The sequence below is a fragment of the Etheostoma spectabile genome, chromosome 4, assembly GCF_008692095.1.
Source record: "Etheostoma spectabile isolate EspeVRDwgs_2016 chromosome 4, UIUC_Espe_1.0, whole genome shotgun sequence".
Taxonomy (NCBI): Eukaryota; Metazoa; Chordata; class Actinopteri; order Perciformes; family Percidae; genus Etheostoma; species Etheostoma spectabile.
Genome location: NC_045736.1, coordinates 33,770,350 through 33,784,179, shown reverse-complemented (window position 1 = coordinate 33,784,179; position 13,830 = coordinate 33,770,350). Strand labels below are relative to the sequence as shown.

General features: G+C 39.8%; 1 protein-coding gene across 3 annotated transcripts in view; it reads right to left on the bottom strand.

Annotated features, from left to right (window-relative positions):
* zgc:103559 overlaps window positions 1-13,830 on the bottom strand; it is a 93,980-nt gene that overhangs the window by 40,185 nt on the left and 39,965 nt on the right. The window contains exon 1 of one of the 3 annotated variants that reach the window (XM_032514577.1): window positions 3,503-3,551. The exons of 1 other annotated variant lie outside the window; for it this stretch is intronic. The gene's annotated coding sequence lies outside the window, so the exon portion shown is untranslated. Of the gene's footprint in view, window positions 1-3,502; window positions 3,552-13,830 lie in introns of those variants that run through there. One more of the 3 variants, XM_032514579.1, reaches the window with a different exon arrangement.

The following is a 13,830-nucleotide window of genomic DNA, read 5'->3' as shown; positions in this document are numbered from 1 at the left end:
TCGTATCTTAACTAATTAACGCAAGAATATCGTTCGGGTTGCAAGCTAAAGCAATAGTCTATGAGTTCAGGAATTTATATCATTAGAAAGTGCTACACAGTAGTAAAAACCGTATGAAAAATGTTGAATAAAGACGTTTTTTACTTTACCTGTATGCTGAGCCTGGGCTAGAAGCCTCCGGTCGGTTAGCTATTTTTCACCTGTGACGCATGCGCATTAAATGATATCGAGGTTTGATTACCCTGGCCGGGACTGCAGTGACGTCATTTTAACTGTTTTTTTACTCGTACCCGTAAACTTGAATTGTGTTCACACTCAAGAATCCGTAGTTGTAGAAATAGAGTTGTACTCATGAATGTTACAGTCATAGCTTTATAGATCACACTCACATAAAAAACACATGTATGAAAACCAATTTTGCGTGCATGTATTTACGCACAAATGTATAAAAATACGAATATGAATTTAAATACGAATATAATACATAAGTTCCGCATACACTTTTTGTAGTGTTCTTACTCCATAAGATAGTGGCAAAATTTCAGTCTTAGTAATATTAGATTTCAGTCTTAGCATTACTTGATCTCAGTGCTGCATTTGAGGACCATGACATATTACTAGACCGTTGAAAACTGGTTGGCCTTTCTCCCTGAGTACTAACTGTTGAATCCTACTTAAAGAATAGGGACTACTTTGTCCATTAGGTGACATCCACATAAAGATGACTGTGGAGTTCCCCAATGCTCCATTCTGAGCCCTCTTCTGTTTACATCTGCATGCTCCCACTAATCAGATTATGGAAAACAACAAATAAGTTACCATTGTTATGTGGACGACACATATTTACTAACGTTATCGCCGGGGACTATAGTCCAATACAAAAACTGACTAAGTGCACTGAACAAATTACAAGCTGGATGTGCCAGAACTTTCTGAAATTAAATGTAAAAACTAGGTGATTGTTTTTGGAGCAAAGAGAAATGATTAAACGTCTGCGCCTCACTTCAAACAACAATTTTAAAAACACAGACAAAGCCAGAAATCTTGTGGTAGTCATGGACCAGACCTGATTTTAACAGCCACATTTTTGTAATTGTAAAGACAATTACAAAGTTGCCTATTCACCTTAAGAATTTATCAAGGTTAAAGGACTATGTGTCAACAGATTGGAAAAACTTGTCCATGCTTCATCTACGGTGGACTTGACTACTGTAACGAGGTCTTTACAAGTCTCCCTAAAAAAAAAAAAAAAAAAAAAAAACAACAGCTGCAGCTGATTCAGAACGCTGCTGCTCGAGTCCTCACTAAGACCAAGAGACTGGATCACATCACCCCGTCCTCACTAAGACCAAGAGACGGATAACACACTCCAGGTCTGAAGTCCTTACACGGCTTCCTTGGCCTCAAAAATTGATTTCAAAATGATATCACTCACAGTTTAGAGCCAAATACTTCTGATCTTCTACTACACTATGACCTCCCCCCCAGCCTCTCAGGTCATCTGGCCAGTTCTCTTTCTGTCCCAGAGTCAGAACTAAACAGGGTGAAGCAGCGTTCAGTTTTTATGCTCCATCTCTGGAATAAACTCCCAGAAAACTCAAGGTATATGGCTGTAGCCTGGAGCTGGACCTCGTCTCTGCGGAGGCGTGTCCAACGGTAAATTCAGAGGGTCAAAAATGCAAAATCGAGAATAATTTTTTTTAATAATAATATAATAATACATTTTATTTAACAGCGCCTTTCTAACACTCAAGGACGCTTTACGAGAATAAAAGACGATATAGGGAACATAAAGTGTAATTAGTAATCACAAAACAGATAAAACAAAAACAAACAAACAAAACAAACAAACAAAACAAACAGGACCAGTGTATTTACATAACGAGCTGGAACAGATGGGTTTTTAGTCTATTTTTGAACAGAGGGGAGGTTGATGTTGCGAGGTCGGTGTGGAGTGAGTTCCAGAGCTCTAAAGCTCTAAGCTATAAATTATTTATATGATTGCCGTAACGGCAATCATAAATGAATAAAATATTTGTTTTTTTAACTAAACATGTCTATAAGATAATGCAGACATCATACTAATGAATAAAAAACACTTAAATATATGTCCGTCTATAAAATAAGCAGATATAGGCAACAAAAAAAATCCTTCTGCCATCCCAGTTTCTACTTTTCAAAATAAAAGCTTGCATCTGGAATACTACTATATCTCTCTTACTTTTCAAAGTACGCTCACGTCACTATCATGCTAATGAATATATATGGTGGTTTTTTAATATTTAAAATATAGTCCGTCTCTAAAATAATGCAGATGAAGGCAAACTAATAATTAATTAGGTATCCTCCGTCTCTCCCCCGACGAGTTCCAAGCATTTGGTTTTGTTTAAAAAAAAATTCCCCTTCATACAATACACACAAAATACAAGAAACCGCTGGCGGAAGTGGAAGAAATTCAATCGCATCCTGGCCCAAGACCGTGGCAGCAGAGATACGCAGTTGAATGCAGGACGGTCCCAGAGACCCGAAGGCCGAGCAGTAGAAAAAATAGAACCGCATTCTGCCCCGGTCCCAGAGACCCGACAGCATTCTGCCCGGTCCCAAGACCGACAGCACTGCTGTATATACAATTAAAAGTCTTGGAAAGCGTGTAACATGTTTATTTTTGTAGTCTTGTTGTGTGTGCAGATCGTGATTGTTATCCCTCCTCAGAGGGTCCTGCCGTTAGTTGGCAGAAACGGCTGCGTCGCTGATGCAGGTTTCATCAGATACTACGTTATATGGAACAACACAACTATAACATCAGAAATGCAAACTACATGTAGACTATGCACAATTGTTACTTTAACAGTTTAACGTTTTTCAATTGATTGCACAAATGTGGCCACGAATTTACCCGTGACTCCATCTGGAAAATTATCGCGATATTGTAATTTTGACCCTCGTTTACCGTTGGACCACACCTCCGCATAACACCGCATGATGGGACGGATGACATGGACGCTCCAGGCTGCAGCCATACCCGTCTCAGAAAACTGCAGATCCGCTGCTACTCTCAGTTCTTTTAATCAAGGCTGAATACCTTTCTTTTTTATGTTGCCTTTCTTTAAATGTTGTTCATTTCTTTAATGTTTTTCTTATACTGCACTGTAACGTTTTTCTTGTTTTATCCGTTTTTATCTTTTAACTGTTTTTTGTAAAGCACTTTGAATGGCTCTGTTGCTGAATGTGCTATAAAAATATTGCTTCCCTTCATATATTTGACACAAAAGCTTAAGCAACAATCAGAAAAGTCCCACGGAAAAACTGTATTGTCCAATAATCCAGTGAAAAGAAATTCCACAAAATGCTACGTGAAACTCCACCTCGGTTTTCTTAAATCTTAGTTTGTTTTTGGAGCAAAACAGAAAAATTAATCAGTTGGTCTCACTGTATCTTTAAGTCCGACCGTGCATGCAACAAAGTAACGACATTCATGTAAAGTAAGAATGGCCACACTTACAGATATTTGTTCTATCAGTCAGTCACGTAGTCAGTTAGTCAGTCCGAAATCCAGTCCGGGTTTAGCAGAGAAATGGGTGGAAGAGCGACGCCAGTGAGCAGCGGAGAGTGGGAGCGGCTCATGTGGCGTGATCCGGAGTTCCAGGTAGCTGGTCGGTCAGGCAAGGGTTACGGAGCCGTCAGCAGCGATCTAGACAAACTGTTATGTTGAGCAATAAAGCACATTTACTTTCACTGCCGCAACTGAGCTGAGCTCCACGACCCTACTTACTGCTAACCTCGTCTCGGTCCACTTAATCCTCAGACTAGGAAGGACTCTCCCTCTCTTTTGTCGCTCACCTGGAAATAAGAAATTAGTGTTGAAGGGGCGGTTTCCCTGCTTAAGAAAAGCTGATGCAAATGGTGATCTCTCCCAAGTTGTCACAGTGTGTTGTGTGTGTGTGTGGGTGTGTGTGTGTGTTGTGTGTTGTGTGTGTGGTGTGTGTGTGTGTGTGTGTTGTGGTGAGAAACAGCAGAAACAGGAGGACAAAAGGTGATATGGTAAGATAATAGCCTATTAACATATTTTCACTTTTGCAATGTTAATATTTCCACAAAACTCTGAACTTTAACCTGGATGTGTCAATTCAGTTAAAAAACTTTGAGCAAACCAGTTGCCTTAAAACACTGTAAAGTAATGGATTATGATAACATGAGTGCATCTACTTAAATGCTTGAAAGGGTGAATTATTATTTAATTTCAGAACACTGAATCCCAAGTTGATTTCACTTAGTCTTTTGTAACATCTTGTCCACCTCTATCTTAACCCCTTTTTGTGCCCAAGCATGTGTATATCTTGTCACAACCACATCTATTAAACTGTATTATAGCTCACACTCCTGATAGGGAAAAATGTTTTCATTTAACATCCCCATTTACATGACTAAAATCTACTTTATATATCTTAAAATCCAAAATGCACAAAGACATCTGCATTTTACTAGTGCTGTCAAACAATTACATACTTAATTGCTATTAATCACATTAATGTCAGAGTTAACTTGCATTAATCACAATTAATCACACAATTTTACCTATTCTAAATCCAACACCAACAAAATGGATGTGTGGATGTTTCACACATACAGCTAATTCACTTGTTCTTTGAAATTTCAATTATTTTAACGTTATTGTGCAACATTGCCCCTATTTTCACCTGTTGCTGAGTAACGCACATTAACATCCCATGGCCTCTGAATGTAGCATACCTGTAGCAAGCTCTTCGTAGCAGTATAATGGAGTGCTGAGCACTTTGGATACTTTAAGTGATGTAGCAATGTCTAAACAACAGAAAGCATCACCCGCGCAAGCTTATAGGGAAGGACTTGGACCACAAGAAAAGCGCGATATTTCAGAAATTCAAGTTTATTGGCGGTGCCAATCCCTACGAGTTGGCTCCCTCCGCTTTATAATTATTTATTTAAAAACATTGCATAAGACAGTAAATCTACGCCTCCTGTGGAAATGCTAAAAGTTCAAATATTAAAAGTATAAAAAAAATATAAAAGTTCAAGTCAAATATGGGATGTTAATGGCGTTACTCAGCAACAGGTGAAAATAGGGGCAATGTTGCACAATAACGTTAAAATAATTTGAACTTTTAGCCCTTTGGATTTCCTGTGAATGTAAAGGGCATTATAATAAAATATGTTTATTTTTATTATTATAAATGACCCCATATGTTGATAACGTGGTATAATGGCTTCCATATTCTTCATGTACATATATTAGTTTTTCATAAAATATGTATTTTTTTTCCAGGGCCTACATTGTGCCATAGAATAATCCAAGCTCCATAACTGGTGAATTAGACTTTTCCAGCTAAGAGCTATCATCTTTTAGCTTGTAATATAGCAAAATCTAGTGATTGGTGATTAGTTTAAGGACAGTTTGGATATAGGTGTAGGAAAATAATTTTGCATCTAAGGAATATCAAGGATAGAATTATTTTTGTAATTTAGTCACTTTCACCCAAAAGTCTCTAATATGCTGCACTCCCAAACACAAATCCACAATGATGCCTGAGCTTCTCTGCATTTAAATCATCTATCATGGAGATTTATTAAACCTATTTAGTCTGACAGAGTTTATGTAAGTGCTCACAACCAGTTCTATTGAAGTAGTTTTAAGATAACGTCCTTAATCCTGTTCCTTTGAGCCTGGTTTGAAAAAATGTTAGGATAAGGAGGAAAAATACAACGTTATTGTTCTTAATTGTGCAGTTAATAGTACACAATACAGGAACATCTTCCCCTCCAGTGGCAAATGGAACAAAGACAAGAAGACAAACCGAGGGCATTTATTGTTCCAAATAATTCCTGAATAATCTTCAAACAGTCCAGGAGGTGGCGCCAAAGGGATGTTTTGGAATAGATACATGAATTAAGGCAAATATTCATCTTCAATATTTATGCTTCCAATGATTCAATTATCATTGTAATTTGTAGAAATTTATTTTCTAATTGGGAAGTATTTTGATCTCTAAATATTTAAATCTGGGTGATTAGGGAAGGGAAGACCCAAACCAAAGATGAGGCAGGCAGGCGGAATAAGTTAAACAGAGGATGTATTTACACCAAGAGTGCAAAAAACACAGGGAGGCAAAATGCAAAAGCAAATCCAAAAAGGTCCAAGAAAAAGAAAGTTAAAACGGAAACAGAACTGGAAAAACTCACAAGGGGGAAATCGATCGGGGAGAGGTTAACCTAACCCTAATCCATGTAAGAGCATTTGACGAATATATGAAACTGCATATTTCATCAGCAAAACTTTGTAATTGAGTGTTGAGGCCTTCTTGAGATCCAAGAACAGGCACCCCCACCCCACTTCTGTCCAACAGAGCTCTGTTTTCAGTAAGAAGCAGTCGCAGTCAAGGTGGAATATTTGCTCTAAAGCCAAACTGCACAGGGTGAATATGTATACTATTTAATGTTTAATATTTTTTTTGCTGTCAGTTTTCTCTTCAACCTAGTAACTGCGGGCAATATACAGATTGGTCTGTTTTTAGATGGAATGAGGTCACCACTTTTGAAGATGATTACTGGTTTCCACATGCTTGGTAACATGTTTTTTAAGACAGGTTGATAATTTTGGCAATGAGCCATGTGACTGATGTGATGAACTCCTTGAGCATCACTGTGTTCCTACAAAAATATCTTTACATGCTGATTGGTGATTTAATGATGTGTGATACCTCTGATACTGTGGGCTTCATAACTAAAAGCTGAAGCAATGTTTGTGTTTTCAGTGTAAAACCATTTGCTAGTTTGCCACAGAAAATAAATGGCGATTGAATGCCTCTGCTACAACCCCTCTAATTTGTTAGTTGTTTATTTACTTTAACTTCCAATATATTTTTTCTTCGGGGTGATCGCCCGTCCTTTTTCTTAGCTGGTTCCTTATTATTTACAATATCCATTTGATGATTTAATTTTAGTGAGAAAGAAGTCTGCCTTTTTTTCTTTATGACTTACAGCTTTATTTCTCAACAAGATGACATCCTCTGTCATCTGTCAATTTAGTTTTGTTTGCTATTTTAGGGCTTGGTCTAGCACTTCATGAGTTTTATGATGCCTGGTTTATCCGGGTACAGTGTTTTGATGTTGTTTAGGCTTGAGTTTTGTGTGAATTATTTGATAGTTCTTTACAGTTTTTTTTGACATTTTCAAAATTTTTTTTTTCATATCATGGAGAAGTGGATCCCTTCATCTGGGATGTTGAAGATCCTGGTGCACCATCAACTGTCACAGTGAAACTGACTGGGTGAAGAAAACCGTAGGTGAGGCCGGCCAACCTGCACGTCTTGCGGACCCATCAAACACTCTGACCTCTGACTCCGGTCTGACAGTAATGGATGTGACGATGAAAGCCGTGGGAGAGCTCCGCGCTCCCCAGGGCCCAGTGACGGTTTCCGGTCCATGACCACCAGATTGGAAGTTTCAGCACGGAGCAAGCTGAAATAGCTTGTTGATGAACTCCACTGGTTTGCCCTTCTCCCTCCTTCAGGATGCCAGAGTCTCGACTGGTATCCGGGTCCGCTAGTTTCCTACGTTGTTCATTCAAACCGTCTTGCAGGTTTTTTTCCAATGAGTTGCCTGCCATCATGTTCATTCACAGCTTCCCCATGTCACATACCTCCCTGTAACAGTAGTCGATGGAATGACTCCGTGCACAAGAAGCTGTGTTCACATTTGGTATGTTTTCGAGATGAAAAAGCCTGTTTTTGAGGCTTGTTTGAAGTTAGCGTAGGCAGGATTTCCTTTTTTTTTCGTTTTTATTGATTGAATGACGCAGAGATACTCCAAAAGTGACATTCCAAGATTTTTTTTTTTTTCAAATCAACACTGATATCCAATAAGAAAGTTTTATCTTAATCCCCTGAAATGTGTTGGATGTTTTCACGGACAAAGGCTGTCCTTTTTTTTGTAATTTGCATATTTGGGTTAGGTTAGGGGTTAGATTTAGGTTAGCTCTGTTTTCTAATCTTTTGTATTGCTTTTTCCCAAATTGTTGCCACTTTATTCAGAGCCAGAAAACCCTGAGATACAAAAGACAGACTTGTTGTTTCTTCTATTATGTGCTCACTTTCCGTCCTGCACACTGCCTGGGCTGAATTTCTGCGGAGCTCTACGCATCCTGAAAAATAGAAGCTCTGTGGATCAGCTCTGGAGGGATGGGGATCGCCGAGCTGTGACGGAGTCGGGACGCAAACTTCCGCAGCTGTTCCGCAGTCCGTGGAAATACACACATTGACCTAATGGACCCTATTGACTCCGCCACCGTTAGGTAATCAGGGGTGCACAGGTGACTGTTCCCTGGATGAGTCATAGCGCCACCTGTCAGAAGCAGCAGGAAGGGCTGCAACAGGAGAAGATTTTCACAATAAAATGACATTTGCTGCTGTGTTGAGGCTCTGTTACTGACTGACATATTAAAAGACTGTAGAAGCAAACTACTCTTTACACAAGCTCAACATGTTTCCTAAAATATGAATCCATCCTCCCCTATCTCTTTCCTGACTGATATGAACAGTGAAGTCTTCACACAAACACATTAGAATTACATTGTGATTGTGCAGTGAGCAGACTGCTATTTAGACTTTTATTTGGAAGGACATACATATTACATGTAATTAACTGAAATTAAGATTATTTGTAGCTGTGGTGGTTGTGTTGTGTGGTTTCATGTGTGGTTCCAAGGGGATTTACAAATCTATAATCTAAATTAAACTAGTGATTTGGTCGGCTGTTGTGTCCCTGTCCTGCTTGTTATCCTTTTCCTTTTTTCCCTGTGTGTCGTGCTCTGTTACCTGGGATCCAGGCCAAGGGGGCTGGCCATTCACTCTCTAACAGCTCGGTTTCCGATCAGCCACAGCAGATATTAAAGGAGCAATTCCCCCTCAATCCCACATGTAGCTCTGTGTCTGTAAATCTGAGTGCTGTCATTAGAGAGAAAAATGAAACAATCAGTACTGTCACACTGTAACACTACACAGTGTATCTCCTGCTAGAGTTAGCACCCAACAGGCTTAAACGGGCAAGTTTTTAAACATGTTTTAGCCTCCAAAAATGTTCAAAATGTCATTAAAATGCCTGCCATGTGCAGTGATTCCTTCTGAGTGAGCACAGCAAATTTGCTGCATAGATGTGACCTATCACACAGGGCCTGATGTCACAGGGCCTGACAGTGGGCCATTTTGACCATTCATTTCAGTAACATTTTTAGGACATTGTTTTCGTTTCCAAAACTTTCATTCTTTCTAGTATTTTAGTGTGACAGCAACTGACCCTAAATCATACAAGTATTCCAGCAGAACTCCCCTTTATTAGTGTCCGCACTCAACTCATTCAAATGATGTCATGTCGTCGAGTCAATAACTTAAAGGGAACTTAATTAAAAGATAAGACTTGAGTAACTTGTTGGTTTGATTAAATTAAATTGCGTCAACATTTTAAAAATCATATAATTGTTTTTAAGCAAAGCAAAAAATTGCGCTTGTTAGTATTAGAACGCTTACAGTTTCGATGATGTACTGGCATGGTAGACTTGCGAAGTTTTATACCTTTCCGTCGGTTCCGACCACACCACAGCACTGAGACGGCTCTTGTCAAAGTCTTTAATGGCATCCACCTTAACACAGATAATGGCAAAATTACAATCTTAGTATTACTTGATCTCAGTGCTGCATTTGACCACGGTCGACCATGACATATTACTAGACCGTTGGAAACTGGTAGGGACTTTCTGGCTTAGTACTAACTGGTTTGAATCCTACCTAAAGAATAGGGATTACTTTGTGTCAATAGTATTATTGCATCTGAGCTTACAAATGACGTGTGCGAGTTCCGCAAGGTCCATTCTGGGCCTCTTCTTGTTAACATCTACATCGTCCACTGGCTCAGGATTAGGAGAAAAACAAAATAAGTTACCATAGTTATGCAGATCGACACCAAATTTACATAACCTTATCTGCCAGGGGACTATAGTCCAATACAAAAACTGACTACTGCATCAAACAAATTACACGACTGTTTGCCAGAACTTTCTGCAAATTAATGAGAAAACTGAGGTAGTGTTTTTGGAAAAAAGAGGAACGTATAAGTCTGCGCTCAGCTTCAAACACAATGTTAAACAACAGACAAAGCCAGAAATCTTGGTGTAGTCATGGACTCAGACCTGAACTTTAACAGCCCATTAAGACAATTCAAAGTCAGCCTACTATCACCTTAAGAACATATCAAGGGGTTAAAGGACTTATGTTCAACTTGGAAAAACTGGTCCATGCTTTTCATCTTCATGTAGACTTTGACTACTGTAACGGGGTCTTTGCAGGTCTCCATAAAAAACCAATCAGACAGCGCAGCTGATTCAGAACGCTGCTGCTCGGGTCTCACTAACCAGGAGACGGATCACATCACTCCAGTTCTGAATCTTTACACTGGCTTCCTGTGTCTCAAATAATGTGATTTCAAAGCCTTGCTATTTATAAATCCCTTAACGGTTTAGGTCCAATACATTTCTGATCTGCTACTACACTTTGACCCCCCCAGACCTCTCAGTCATCTGGGCAGGTCTACTTTCTGTCCCCATGAATCAGACTAAACAGGTGAAGCAGCTTTCAGTTTCTATGCTCCTCATATCTGGAATAAACTCCCAGAAACCTGCAGATCCTGCTGCTAATCTCAGTTCTTTTAAATCAAGGCTGAAGACCTTTCTTTTTTGATGCTGCCTTTCTTTAATGACTGCTCATTTTCTTTCTTATGCTGCATCACTGTAACTTTATTATTGTTTTTATGTGTCCTAATGTTTCTATTGTTTTTAACTGTCTATTCTGTGTCTTATTGATTTTATGCTTATGACTTTTAACTGTGTTGTACTTGTGTTTTTATCTGTTTAAATGATTTTGTGTAAAGCACTTTGATATGCCCTGTTGCTGAAGGTGTCTTATACAGATAAAGCTGCCTTGCCTGGCCTTGCCTTGCGAAGGTATCTCAGCAACGGCTGCGCATATACACACGAAAATAGTATTTTAATGGCGCGAGTTATGCATTTGAGCAATGGCTGAAACTCATTTCTCTACTTACCCTACCCCTTACCCCTCCCCTTTGGTTTGCGCGTTCACGCGGAACCTAGTGGTGTGCAATACTTTTGTGATCGAGGGGTAAGGGGTTCATGGCCCTGAAACCATAGACAGTGATGAAAAAATCTAGGGAGGATGCGAGCTAACTTGAAACAGGGGGTAGGATAAAATTGTGCAACAGGCCACAATGGCTGCCGCATCGCCCAGAGAGACCCATAAAGTAGTATTTTCCGGCTTAATATTTGATTTAAAAGTTATGACAGTATGTTTTGTGCATGTATACCTTGCAACCATGTTTCTTAACTGAACTTTTAAAAATTGCTAGCTTGCTATGCTAATCGCTACCGCTAAATTAACGTTGATTGCACACCAGTCCCCGCATTTCCTCTGCCTTGAATGGACTGTATACATCGCATAGACTGTTTATAAATCTTAACTGTCTATGATACATAGCTACGTGCTTTACAAATCCCGTCCTATATCACAGGAGACACAGCAGCTGGTCCATTTGGGGCGAAAACAAGCAGAAGTTTCCTACATCATGTGTTTCATGTTGTACCATTATTTTTGCATAGTACTGTACTATTGTAATCTTTGTAATGAATTCCTTTTCCTCACTTATATATTGTTGTTAGTTTTGATACGGGACACCTGATGAATATGAGGGGGGGGGGGGGGGTGGTTACTGGCACAGCCATCAGACTGGTCAGTGAATATCAGAATAGCTGTAGTTATTGTTCGTTTGTGGTCTTGTGTTCTTCTTATTTTTAACATTTGAAGCCTTTTTATTGTTTGTGACATGTAATTTTTGTTCTAATATTTTATGTAACTGTTTTTGCCTGTTAAGTTTAATTTATTGGCAATAAAGACAGATTTTTGTTAACATAATTGTTTTCTAACATTAATGAACATTCAAAACGGTGAAACTGAAACGATACACAACACACCCATGTATACAGTTGTAATGTAGGCCTATGTATACATGATCCATGTGTACACATATGTATTGCAACAGATATGAAAATACTACACAGATAAAACATCTGCCTCTGCCCCACCCAAAGTCAACATAAATACCTATAAATAAATACAATATAAGTCTATACATTGCATATGACACTGGTCCAAACCACACGTCAAGACAAGAGACGCAATCTTGGAATTTTGTGATCAATACTGCATGGTGATGTACACCAGTGGTGGTCCCATTCATAGGGTATGTTTTCACCCCTACCACTTACCCCTTGGTTTCAAGCGCCAAGGGTATGGGTAAGGGGCAAGGGGTAGGGGTAAGACAAGAAATGGATTCGCCCAAAACACCCGAGTTCACAACAAACGTCATAAAGGGGGTGGCTGTGTGACGTAGCTACTCGTGTCAGCTTCCTGTTTACCGCCTGGTGTACCTTCCGACTGTAGTACACATATTGCAACACCACTGCTGGAGCTTTCATCACACACACATATGCACCACTGCGGACACGCAGCCACACGACTGACTTGTATAGCTTTAATCCTTTATCGCCATCGCCGTGTTACTAAGGAGACATGAAGACGTAACATTGGGGGAACGTGAGCAGGCCCTTGAAGGATCCTGAAGATTTTCTGACTCCAGCGGACCAGAGTTCGATCGGCTGGTGCTGAGAATCGGCAATCGCTTATGTCCAAAACGCAAAACAAACAGTGGTGATTGATCAAGGAGGAATACAGAGGTCTGCAAATGAGTAGCTATACTGGTAGTTAGAGTTACGCAAACCCTCAACTATAGTTGGAAGCTGAACTAGCCGTTTAGCTTGTTGTGCTAACTCCGATAGCAGCAGCCGTGGTGTCATCGGCTGCCTGTGCGGGCTGGCCGACGCTTGTGTTCGAGAGTGGAACAGCTCGCCGGTGCCCTGAATTCAGGAAGACTCCCCTGCTCCGGCCCCCCAAGCGGGCAGTCAGGAAGAAGCTGGCTGGGAAGGAATGGCCTGTTCGGCCTTCCCTTCCAAAGGCAGCTCTGCGGTGTTTGAAGGAGGTCGAGTTCGGCTGAGGCCACCACCGCGGGTCGAGGCGCTATGATGGCCGCCCTCCCCCTCCTCGGTCGCGGCTACCCAACCTCCGGTCTGTCGGTCAGAAAAACGAGAAATAGCGGATTTGATAGATCTGTTTTCTAAGATGCAGTACAGAGCAAAGAAGTTACTCCTCAGGTAAGATAGGTGGTCATCATTGTATGTGCTTTTGCTACTTTAACACCTGTCATTGTCTTTTGTGTCAACGATTAGCCAAACTGTCCTTTCAGATTAAAAGAAATTAAATGACCTTGTCAGCACAAAAACAATAATGTAGGTAGGTTTATTAGTCTCTTAACAATCTTAGGCCCACTTCTTAGTTCTGCAGAACTTTAATACACCAAGCTGCACTTAATGTCCCTATTTAGTGTTGTTTTTTAATCAGTCCAGGCGTCATGTTGATAACTTCACTGTACTCATGGTCTTCATTCATCCCTGGAATGGATGCATTTTGTGGAAAACTTCTTTGTGAAATACCTTTTGAATATATTTTTCTAAATATTCAGAGCATTTCTCAACGTTACATTAAAAGGTATGCAAGTAAATATCGTTCGGTTGCAAGCTAAAGCAATAACGTCTATGAGTTGCAGGAATTTATATCATTAGAAAAGTGCTATCACAGTAGTAAAACCGTATGAAAAATGTTGAATAAAGACGTTTTTTAC